Source organism: Brachyhypopomus gauderio, chromosome 18, assembly GCF_052324685.1.
Source record: "Brachyhypopomus gauderio isolate BG-103 chromosome 18, BGAUD_0.2, whole genome shotgun sequence".
NCBI classification, from domain to species: Eukaryota; Metazoa; Chordata; class Actinopteri; order Gymnotiformes; family Hypopomidae; genus Brachyhypopomus; species Brachyhypopomus gauderio.
Genome location: NC_135228.1, coordinates 8,967,531 through 8,980,691, shown reverse-complemented (window position 1 = coordinate 8,980,691; position 13,161 = coordinate 8,967,531).

Below are 13,161 nucleotides of genomic sequence, written 5' to 3'. Positions count from 1 at the left end.
CTTTTTCAAGTTGATCAGAGATTCAACGCTCCTTGAACACCGTCACAGTGTCATGTATGTCGGTGAGCGCCGACACAGCTTTGAAAGAGCTGGAGTTCAAACACCAGGGTTAAATTTCCCTCTCATCTCCAAATGGGAAGTCAAGAGCTGGCACTGAACGCTGCCTGGGGGTGAGGAGGATTATAGGAAACTCACACTCTTCACAGTGTGACGGGAAAGGCTGTAATTCAGACTTATCATTAGCACATTTTAACACTCCTAAAATAGGATAATGATGTGTCATTTGGCCTGACAATCTGATAAACATTTTTGCTTCAGTCACAAAGGTAGGATGAGCACTACACCTGCTGTTGAATTCAAAGATTTCTTCAAAGATAATTTGCTTATTATTGCTACCCAAAATGGTATAAGTACAGAAACTACTGGTATTATTTAATGTATTTCTATACATTTGTGTACTCATATATGCATACCATAAAAAGCTACCATGTAACACAGTGAATGAAGTGCAGTGTGTCTGCTCATTTTGCATGTCTGTGTGCATATTTTATGTTTGCGTGTCTGCGTGCCTATTTAACATGTGTACATGTCTGCATGCCTATTTAACGTGTGCATATCTGTGTGCGTGTTAAACATATGCATGTCTGTGTGCAAGAGAGAGTGAGAGAGAAAAAGATAATAATGTGGTTGTGCACAAGCATTCTATGTAAACACACCCACACTAACAGTGTGCTTATATATATTTATGTATCAGTTGCAGATATATATGAAATTGTTTAAAAATGTAACATCATGAATCTTAAAATGACTGTGATAGTAATTTCAGTGAATTTCAATGAACAATTAATTTGATGACTGTTGGATTTTAAGAAAACACATTGGTTAGCTGACTACACTATGTAATGTGCTATCACGTGCAATAGCCAAGTAGATCTGAAGACATGAGGCGATTTGTTGCGATTTTCACTGACACTACATACTGGACTTGTGGCAGTGAGACTGCTGCTAACTCTGCTTGATGCTGGAGAGCATTTTAAAAAAATGTTTCAAACCATGGTAGAAAATCCACAGTTTTTAATTATACTAAATGTTGGGTAATTTTACCATTGTAAACATTTCACCCCATGTAGCAAGTTACTCATGGGGTCCGAATTGACCCCAACATCCTCAACACCAGAAAACCGAGACCAGAGAGAGCTCAGAATGATTAACTTAATCTCACGTCACATTTCTAGTTCCCTGACACTATAACCATGGCTTTCAAAAAATGTTCTAGCCTCTTATTATTTTAATGTGAAAAGCTTGATAAAGCTCCCATCAGAATCAGTGAAGGTTTCCTTTTTTTCTTCCAACATCATCACCACCCTCACAACCTCTCATTTTTCCTCTGTCTTTTATCTTACATCTGCTTAACATGCATATTCTCAGCCTTTCGGCTGGCCAAGGCCACAGTGCTGACTTGACTTATCAGCTTTGGTGCAGTAATAACAGCACTCTGTCTACCTTGCATTTATAGAAATGGAGAGAATGAGAGTCCACAGCTGTGAGCCATCATTTGTCTATTCTGCACTGCTCTTCAGCTAGGTGGGAAGTACTAAATCCTAAATAACTGGCTCACCTGCCAAAAAAAGCACTTTAAATAGCATCTGAAACCTTCACGATTGACAGGAACAAGAACCAACGAAGACCAGTCCATCAGACATTATAGAGCAGGAACAAGGTTGATCCCCAAGGCTGGCATAAATCCCCTCAGGACTGTTGTTTTTAAGACCAAAAGGAGGTAATATTTGGTAGTCAAGCAGATTTCTTATACTATAGATCAGCTGTCTTGGTTGCGTCTCCCTCTCTCCTGTGCTTTATAGCTGTGGAAAGGCCATCAAAGGAAAGCCTCTTGCCAAGCATGCCAGAAGCAGTCCAATGATGTATCCCTACAACTGGATGATAAGAAACATGACAGGTGATCCAGTGAAGGACCAAATCCCCTAAGAGTGTGTTAGCTGACTTGGTGAAGCACTCTTCAAATGATCCTGAGGCGAAGCTGTGATGAGCTCAGTGAATGAAGGTGCAAGGATTTGAAGATTATACTCCTTCCACCAAGTTGTGCATTTAGAGCTACTGTGAAGGAGGCCGTGTCATTAAAATAAACCATCACTGTGTACAACATATGGAGGTGGGAAACTACCTGTCAACCCCTTTAGAGGTAGTGATGACTTGATCTGTTTGACAGTGAGTCTTGGAGGACATGCAGAAAACTGAAAGAGAGACAGACAAACAGAGAGAGAGAGAGTGAGAGAGAGAGTGTGTGTGTGTGTGTGTGTGTGTGTATACACTCTCCTTCATCCATACATTCACAATCATAATTATGAAGACATTGCTGAGGTCTATACAACTCCAGCATGTCCAGCACACCTGCTGAGAGGGCACATCCTCAGATCACATCCAGCTGAGCCTTGGGGAGGCAGAGGGGGCAGAAAAGAGGGGCGATGTCAGTGGCACCAAGACCAGGTGCTAAAAACACCGGCACATGAATCCAGCAGGGCAAGAATTAATGCTCAGCAAGACCCAATATCACCTCAGTCAGGGCAGGAGAACCCTAGCCAGAGCTCAGCGCCCCCACTGGGCTGCAGCACCAGCTGGTGACTGCCTGCTAAAGTTGAGTCGAGGGTCAGCTGATGCACCGGAACTCACAGTAAGAATGACGGGCAAGATCTGGGCTAAACATCTGAGCTGGCCGAGCAGGTGATTATGTTGGAACTCAGTGTTCCTGAGAAGGAATAGATAGTTACGGCCCACAAATGTAAGAAGTAAATAATATAATAAATAATAAAAATAAACTTTATTTATATAGTACATCATATATTAAAATGCTGCTCAAAGTGTTTTATAATCACACTGAAAAGGATTTACTTAAATTGTCTTAATTACAAGATTTCTAAAACACCGATTAAGATGAACACTGATAAAACAATAAACATAAAAACAAATATAGCGGTAGTAATACAACTAGTTAAATGATAAAAAACATATTTTTCAAACAATTTATAAAAGCCACATCTGAAGGAGTTTGTCGAAGATCTATTGGTAGTGAATTTTGTATTTTAATGGAATTCCAGCTGGTAGACGAGTGCACGGATGGACAGAGGTGGGGAGCAGAGGATTAGCAGGCTCTTTGGCACCACATGGTTGCAACAGAGAAGGGCCACCAAACACAGAACTGACACTGCAGAAAAAGCAGTGAGCCATCTGCAGACTGTAAGGGCCCATCCATGGGCAGCACGCTCTTGGACCCAAGCCAGGGACTGAACAGGGTATGAGAGCATGTGATAGTCTAAGATCCAAAACACCCTACGACACTGCATCACTAATGATGTGCCCAGTCACATCAATCAGTGTTTGAAAACATAATAAAGATGTAAATATATGTGTTGCTTCATTCATATTGTGACTGGGCAGAAGCAGCAAGAGGCGGTAAAGTTTTTGTCAAGCCTTTATTATCCATAACAAGCAAAGGAGCAAGCGCCAGGCAAAAATAAAGGCGCAGACGCGTCAGAACAACTAAGAGCAAAAACACCAGTGAAGCCCTCGAGGGTGACAGGCTCACAGGCGGCAGCACTCGCAGGTCAGGCTGGAGGAACATGCAGCACTGGATGACGGGACCTGTAGGCACTTACAGGGAGGAGAGAAATGTGGGGAATGGAGGGAATGTGAAACAGGTGTGCTGCATCAGTGCTCTGGTGACAGTGACTGTAGGAGCAGTGTAGAGGGGGTGTGTCGGGAAGTGGGCGTCACCCCTGAGCCCCGGTCCCGCCCTACCGTGACACATTTTGTGGATTAAATGCTTTTATAAAATAAAATGAAATATGTCAGACTGGATTCAACCCCTCTGCTTGAAACTGAAATGCAAATATATATAATTAATGCTGAAACAAAGTACTATAGAGAGTACTATAGAAAGAATATGAATATACAAACAATTACAAGCTTGAAGAGTGGGTTTGACATTCAGTGCAGGATTAACCGGATGATGATACTTTACCGGTTCTTACCGATACTTTAACAGGTTCCTGGCAAGCCACAAAAAAACCCTTCACCCCCTGAAGCTCTTAATAAAACAGCTGTTTTATTAACTCCACCACCATTTCTATTTACAGACTGCTCTTTAACTCTGATTTACTTACTTATTCCACTCTGATGTCCCTTTGCTTTGTTTAGATTTGCTTTGTCTTTGTGTTATTTTGTTTCATTTCAATTTGGGTGCACTGTTATTTGCTATTTATTTTATTTTTAGTTTCAGCTGAGCTACTATCTGAATATGCTATTGGAATATGCAAAAGAAAAGTAAATGAGATAAATATCTCTAAGGCCATAGGATTGGTGTTGTACACCTTCCAAATAGGCTGACAGCATATATCAGCAAAGCGGCTCCACCTTCAGATCTGATGTGCTGATCAGATGATCCAATGTTTCTCTTTCTAGAGAAGCAAGTGCTAATAGCTGAGATGCTTTGTAAGATTAACTGAGATTAACTGAGATGCTTTGTAAGGATGGACAGAAATGTTGTTGTCATTAGAAAAGTATTTGAATCCTAAATTATAGGAAAAAAGTATCAGAATTTTTCCCACCTGTTAATCATATTAGATTAATAATCTAATCTAGGTTGCACTCTAAAGTGCAACCTAGTTCATTCACAATCTAATCTTGGACCTAGGAGTCTTTAACAGATGGCCTAAATCTGTCCTGGTTGTGAATTCTTTTCAAGTTTTTAGGTGTTCATATCTATTGACCTTAAATTGTAATGATTTTATCTGGGACTGGCAGGCACAGTGGTTGGTCAACTAAGCTAAATTGCTGTGCTGTCTATGATGCTACACCAAGTAGCAACAAGATAGTTAATTTACTTTTAGCCATAGTAGCACAGTTAAGTTGAACTATCTTTCTAAAACTCAATTTTACTAAAGATTCAGGAGTGAAGGGATAGAACATACAGGCTAAATATACATCAAGGCTTAACAAAGCCTTGTTAAGCCTTTGCTAGATACTAACAGTCCTGCTGGACATCTGGGGCAACCCTGTGACAAGGCTACAGATAACACTGATGCAGAGTACAGTTTTCTCAGGAAGGCAAGAGCAGTGTTTCACTTTTAAGAGCACAATAAAGCATTGCTCACTAAGCCTAAACCATGCTGACACTATGGAACAGATCGCCTAGCACTGCCATGCTACTGTGTTTAATCCTGCTCATCCTAGGAATTTTAAATATCATGCTAAAATTCTGCTAAAAATTGCAAAAAGACATGTTAATTCATTACACCAAATAACATCACATATGATACTAAATACACAGTTTATTATTTAACAAAATATCCAATTATTTAAAGTAAAGGAAAGTGACAAGACAGAAACCAATTTGGAAACCAATTTGAGCAAAGCCCTGGACAGATATTGATTTATCAGATTTGCCACTATAATCTCATGAACTATAGGAGGGGTGTGGGGAAAAAACCAAAACAAAACAATATTCGACCTCTGAAGAAATGGCAGAGGGTGTGTTTTATCACAGTGGGGTGTGTGGGGGTGTGTTTCAAATCAAAATTGCTTTCAACATTACTTGTGTTGCTTCAAATCCTTCTAATGTCATGTTTTTTTTTTCTTATTTTCCCTCTTGTGGTTTTCATCTTTTTTTCAACTGACCACAATCAGGAGGCCCATCAGTAGTCACTCACATAGCAAGAAAGCAATTTCCTCCATTGCCTGCAGTTCTATTGTGGAACATGAATGAGCTCATTTAGGACCATGCAAAAGGCCTGCAGCAAGCCTGGCTGTCCTCTGGAGGTGAGAAAAGGGCGCCCCCTTGTGCCTTCCCAGAAAAGGTCTTTCAGAAATAGAATGTAGAAGACTGATGCGCTTGAGCATTTGGGACATAACTAAGTGTCTTGTTTCTATTTTTCTTGTTTCCTTTTGCTTGTGTACATTTGAGTCTCCTCCAAAGGATGTTCACATATATTGGTGATTTCTAAATTTTGTACTTTTTTTGTATTTTGTTCTGAAATTGAAACATGGAATTAATGTTGGTCTAGTGACATTTTTAAATGAGACAATTATTTCATAAATATACAGAAAATGCCATTGTTAAATTTCACAATAATCTGGTTTTCAACATATCCTTAAAATCTAGTGGAGTGAAATGATGCTGTTGAACTGATATTCTATTCTATTCTATTCTATTCTATTCTATTCTATAGTGAAGCTGTACCTTGCTGCCACACTAATGCATATGTGGAAATGCCATTTGGAAAGGACTTTAAAATACAAAACCAAAACAAGAGAATATAAGAACACTGTGCTAAACACTGCCATGCAATTATTTATTATTAAAGAGAACCGTGTTACCTGGACTCACCAGATCAAGGTTTGCTCGGATGTGCAGGTACTGATGAAGTTCTTATTGGTGTTCAGTGATGGTAAATACGTCTTACTATAGTTCTGCAATTGTGCTTTCATACAGGCAATGTCGTAATGAATATTCCTCTTGTGGTGAGACAGGAGGTGTTTCAGGGGGGAAATCTGCTAAGATGGTATGAAAAGTAACACTGAGGTGTAAATTTTGATTTACACATTTTACATCATTTCAGTTGCTATGTACACTCTAATCGCAGTTTAAAAGTAAAATTTGAAACATTCCGGAATAACTTCATGTAGTTCTCACTCAGTACAGAAATACATTTGAAAAAGGTTTTTTTAAAATAACATTGTAACCAAAGACACTCACTATCCTGTGAACATAAGGACTCAGCAAAGGTGTGTAAATGCTGAAGATAACCTTCAATGCAACACAACTGAAATAGCAGGAAAAGCCTGCAACCACCAGCAGTGAAGAATGACATTGGGCTCAGGACTCAAACGGATGGTGCTGTCTGTGTATGTGTTGTTTTGGGTTGTGGGCAGTGCTGGGGTTGTGGAGGTTTGGGGGTTGTGGGCAGTGCTGGGGTTGTGGGGGTTGGAGGTCTTCTCACATGCAGTGGGAGATTAGCTGAAATTGAACAGGTCTCTGAGAACTGACTGGCAAGATCCTGACAAGCAGAAGAGAGTAAAAAGGCCAATATAACAAATATGCATCTGGAGAGTATTGAGAGGAGCCGATCAGAGGAAGGTGAAATACAGTGTTGATATTATTGATGAAGTAGTGGAAACATTACAAATGAAGGTAATCAAACAAAGTTTTTTTTAAATTAAAAGAGGCTTTCTTGCATGTTACACTGAGGAAATGTGAAAGTGGAATATTTTGTGCAGCATGCATTTACACTAAGTGTACTGCTGGGTTATTTGAACAGGTTTCTTTGGCCAGGTTGTTTGAGTTCCTGCTGCATCTGAATCTCTGACATCCAACTCCTCCCCCCACAAACTTTACTGATCTATTCCATCGGGAAGTGTTTTGGCATGCTCAAAAACTGTATCTCCAGGCAGTCCAGATAATAAAACTGATTCATCATGTCAAGAGAACAAATTCTTACTCTTCCGGAGTCCAGTGTGTTCTATACTATTCTCATATAACCTCCCTCTGATCCAAAGGGGTACACACGGAATTAAAACTAAGAAGAATTCCCTGCACCTTTGAAACTGTGACCATATATCTCACATGTACTGAGTATCCCACTGCATTCAAAACTGTGAGACCTTTGACTGCTGTTCCTCACAGCTCTTTTCTGTACAAGCTGATGGGGTACATGCCTTTAAAGCTGACAAGTTGCGCAATCTAATTCAATTTTCTGTTAGACAAAGAGCATTAAATCGCTGATCAATACTTTAATTTACATTAATTAGGTTACTGAAACTACCTTTCTGAGGACGCCTGTGTTTTTTTCTTCAAAATGAATCCTAATATCATCACAGCTCACCCTATTTGAATTAGTTTGAGGAGGATGAAAACTAGGTATTAAAATATATAATATGGTAGTACTGCTATTTTTGTCCTGGAATCAAGGGCATTCAAAGTATAATCTCATAAAATGTATCACAGAAATCGAAGAGGTATACTACTAGATAAAAGTCTTCCAGTAGTGTACACTGGAATGTACCATGGGTGACTGAGGAGGTAGCGCTTCATATGTCTGTTTGACTCCTGAGACTCTAGAGCCATCAAGTGGCTACACGTGGCAATATTAGCCTTAGTATGTATGAGCATAAAAATCTTTCTAGGTATAAGGCAAAAACTAGGCAGTGAACAACGATCTTACAATTTGTTAAAAAGAACAATGGGCCTCGTGCATAGACATTTTCGTATTCCTAATGTAACCCGTGTGTCCCTCCTATCTGACCTCAGTAGGTAATAAGATTACACTCAAGAAGGGTTATGGACCAATTCTAGGTTCTAGGAGTAGTTTTATGCTCACTGGTATTACAAAAGAAAAGTAGACTCCAAATACCAAAAGACCATTAACATGTTGGGTTTTAATCAAGACAATAAGGCTTGCAAGAATTCAACCAATTAAAACTCAAATCCCCTTTTCTAAAAAATAAATAAATAAAATAAAATCTTTTACCTTGAAATCCTCCTAGATTTGATGTCTATTTTATTTCCACTAATTTTTTTTTTTATATATTTGCCAATTATTAAGTTAATTGTTATTTTAACTGACTGGGCTATTTTAGTATTTTTAGGTTATTATTGACTTATTAATGTGACGGGCAGGGGTGAGCAACGAAAAGGAAGCGATCACGCCAAGTCTCAGGGAAAAATGATGGTTTAATAGAAAGTGTGCAAACCTAAAACCCGTGCACTATCTCCAAATTAAGGATATAATGACCAGCGGTCAACTGGTACAAAGACAAGACATATATAGGCAAACAAACAACCCTCAGGTGAGACGGATCACGGGCTCCGCCCACCTGAGGGACGCACATGACGTCACCAAACAACAACAACAACAGCCGCTGTGGACAGAGGCGGCCGGTAGGGGGCCGCCTCACCGTGACAATTAATCCCTAATTATTAATTCTGTGACGCCGGGACAGAGGCAGTGCATGCAAGGGTTTATTTTCCATGACAAAAAACAAACAGAAAAACTCAGGCATCAAGGCTGTGACGCTGGCGGCGGGCAGAAGGACGAGGCAAGAGTCCAACGCGTTCTGTCAACGTAACGTTAATTAATACATATAAGGTGCAGACAGCGCACATGAAACACACGTTAACAACGAATGTGGTACATTTAGACAACAACGAGCACAGGACACTGCGTGAACGCACATTAAATAGACAAACCACATAAACCCCCAAGTGATGACAAGACGAGCCACAGGTGAGACGGATGATCACAAGACACACCCGCAGGTCTGCCGACCCGCCCTCTCTCTCTCAGGGGAACCACCTCGGGGGAATCTCCTCCTCTTCCTCACAGGCTCCAGATCATGGGCTCCTCCGGGCTGCCACCCCTGGAGTAGTCCATGGCACTTCCCTCAGAGTGCTCGGGGAACACGCCCTCCTCTGGCTTCCTCCTCCCCCTCACGGTCTTGGAGGAGCACTCCGAATAGAGCGAGCTCCCTTCATCCTCCTCCTACGTCAGTACCCGAGCACACAGAAGGGGGACGGTCTTCTTCCTCCTCGCCCTCACCGTAGTATTCGGTGGGGGCGGAGCATACTGAGGGGGAGTAGTCTTCTTCCTCTTTTTCCTCCCCACCCTCACCGTAATCGACGGTGGGTGCGGAGCACACAGGGGAGCCTGGTCTTCCTCCTCCTCCTCCTCTCCTTCCTCTTCACCCTCACCGTAGTGTACGGTAGAGGCGGAGCACACGGAGGGGGGACAGTTCTCGGTCTCCTCTTCCTCGCCCTCTGATTCCTCCCCCTCAGGGGCGAGAGGTCTCGAGAAGGAGAGGGGGGTTGTTCCCTCCACCTCCGTTCCGCGGCTTCGCAGAGGCTTTCCACCATCTCAGCGCTTCTCGAGCCTGATGCAGCATGAGCCTGCAGAAAGGGTCCTGCTCCATCAGCTCGAGGGGTACGGAGGCGTTGCGGTGCTGGAAGAGACCCAGCAGGCACCACCATGGCTCTTCCCCTTCTTTGCACAGGTGGCGTAGCCTGGCATTCTTTGGTCAGCTCGTCGTTCTGTGATGCCGGCGGCGGGCTGAAGGACGAGGCACGAGTCCAAAGCTTTCCGTCAACGTAACGTTTATTAATACATATAACGCGCAGACTTTCAGCTGTGACGCTGGCGGCGGGCAGAAGGACGAGGCAAGAGTCCAACGCGTTCCGTCAACGTAACATTAATTAATACATATAAGGTGCAGACAGAGCACATGAAACACACGTTAACAACGAACGTGGTACATTTAGACAACGACGAGCACAGGACACCGTGCGAACGCACATTAAATAGACAAACCACATAAACCCCCAAGTGATGATGAGACGAGCCACAGGTGAGACGGATGATCACAAGACACACCCGCACCCACAGAGATCCATAGACGCAGATGAGTAGATGCAGACGACGTAAACACACGCCCAAAAGGGAGGGGTCGGGGACCATAATGTGACAAAGGCAGAATGAACAGAACAGAAACAACAGAAAATCTACAATGAATGTAGCAAGGCAAATAGTGAAAGCAATGAGACTCTCCCACGTAGCAAGGTGAGGTAGGAGGCTGAATGAGCAGCGCTGGACAGCGCGACCTGTGGGAATATAAGAGGGCAAACCAGATTAGTGACAGGTGTCAAAACTCAGGTGATTGGGAACGTGGAAGTGTCCTTGGATGTGAGGGTGTGCGCTGAGAAGTGGTAGGTGTGTTGGTTGGTGTACGAGTGACTGTGCGCGCCCTCTGTTGGCGTCCGGGCCGACCCACCGTGACAAATTCCTAATGGTCAATAAGCTAATTGTTTTATAATGGATATATTTAAAGCACTTTGGGTTCTAATGCTAATTAATATTCTTTTTATAACAATTTTTCTTTCAAAACAAAAAATAATTGTCACGCATCGGTGAGTCCTGTCCGTTTGTTTGTGTTCTCTCTCTTTGCGTGTTCGTTTTGTCCTAGAGTGTAGCGTGCTTTGTTTTATGTAATTTCTCTCTTGCACCCCTCTTCACTGTGTGTGGGGAGGGGCCCATTTGAGGTCCCGTGCCACTGGAGGTGGCACGAAGGGCATCCTAGGTGCGTGTGTGTTATATGTTGTGTCTGTGTTTTTTGTTTTGTTATTCCCCGGAGGGGCCCCCCCTAAATATGTTTTTGGGGGGGAGCTATGGGGTTCCTGAGCCACGACAGGTGGCTCAGAAGGCACTGCTCCATAGAGAGACCTGACCTTTGGGAGGGACCCCTAAGCAGGGAGGAGCCCCTGTACCCCTTTGTAGGCTGAGGATGCCTGGGGTGTAAGGACAGGGTGTCTCCTCATGCCAAGAAGGGGTCCCTTCCCCCCTGGGTCAGTGGTCAGAGCAGTGCGCGTTATGTGTTGTGTGTCGTCTGTGTGCGTGTGTGTGATGTGTTGCAGGTCGCTCCTGGTGGTGGACTGCGGCACTCCCGGACCTAGTGGGGTCTCCAGGAGGAGACCCTCTCCTTCGAGCTCGGGGTGACCAGTGTGTCCCTGATGTGGATTGCCAGGGCCCTGGTCTCTGGCGCTCCTGGGTTGGGTGGAGGAGTCCACCTTGAGATGAGGGGCCCCGGGAGGGGTTCACTCCCCAGGAGTCTGGGGTGACCCCTAGCGAAAAGGGCAGGGGTCAGCTCCGAGCGAAGAGGTAGGTTCGGGAGGTGGTCGGTAGAAGTCGTGGTCGCACCCCAGTGTGGCGGCCTGCACACATCCACACCTATGACGTATGTTGGGCCATGTGCTCCCGGTCCGCACACAGCGGTGGGGCTTAAGCGGCCTAGGGCCGGTTAGGGCACGAGGGCCCTGTGACCGACCGGGGCGTGGTTATCATCTTGTTGGCGGCCCAGTCGGTCCAGGGTCCCGCCCAGGAGGCGAGCTAATCTATGTGTTCTTTTATGTTTCATCTCCAGGACTGCAGGGAACGGGTCCCTGCCTGGTCTGCGTCCTGTGACGAGGAGCTTTTATGTGTTTTGTGTTTCAGCTCAGGACAGCAGGGAACGGGTCCCTGTTTTGTCCCCACCCTCCCGCCCCTTTGTTGTGTTTTGTGTGCTGCCGCTGTAAGCCGCACATCCGGAGGGGAGTGCGGCATTGGTGGGGGGGGTCTGTCACGTTGTGGGGGGCCCCCTGCCGGTCGCCCCCGGTTACAGCGGCAGTGGTCCTGTTTTTGGTCACGTGATGTTCGTCCCTCAGGTGGGCGGGACCCGTGATCCGTCTCACCTGAGGGTCGTTTGTTTGTCTATATATGTCTTGTCTTTGTACCAGTTGACTGCTGGTTATTATTTCCTTAATCTGGATCTATGTCACGGGTATTTGGTTTGCGCACTTTCTATTAAACCATCCTCTTTCCCTGAGACTTGGCGTGATCGCTTCCTTTTTAGTTGCTCACACTGCCCGTCACAATAATAACACAATGGCGGTTACTTTACATCTCACAGTGCTTTGACACTGGCTCACAATTGTAATATGGCAGTCCTCAATGTAAGGAAGAAAAATTTAATCTTCCCTGTGTTCACCGGCTCCGCCTTACAGCAACTCCACCAATCAAAGTCCTTCCTACCGTAGCGATCTGATCTCAAAACAGTTCCTACTCAAACTGCACTGTGCTCGCTGTCGATTCACTCCAAAGATCCTTTGAGAACTCGTGAGTGGCTCGCCATCTTGGCCCTCATGTAGTGATGAATGTCCATGTGCGTAGCCAAGAAAAGGGTGAACAAAGAACCTGACCTGTTTTAAACAGTGTCATGTCAGAAACATCTCAAAATTGTACATGTTTCATACATTATGATGCCAAATTGCTGTTGCGCATATATTTTACACAGTTAAAACGGCAGCTCCATTATACAAAATGTCACGCTATACCACCAGATATACCAGATATACCAAGTCAACCCATTTTCAAAATCAATAATGCATTCAATAGTAAGAAAATGACAAACAAAACATAATAACTATTACAATCTCTTAACTCATTATACAGCCTAGTACATTATATATATATAGATATATATCTACAGTTACCCCAACCTGCTCGCTATGGATTTACCGCTGTACGATTTTATCTTATAAAATTACCAATCCTTATTTGACTGTAC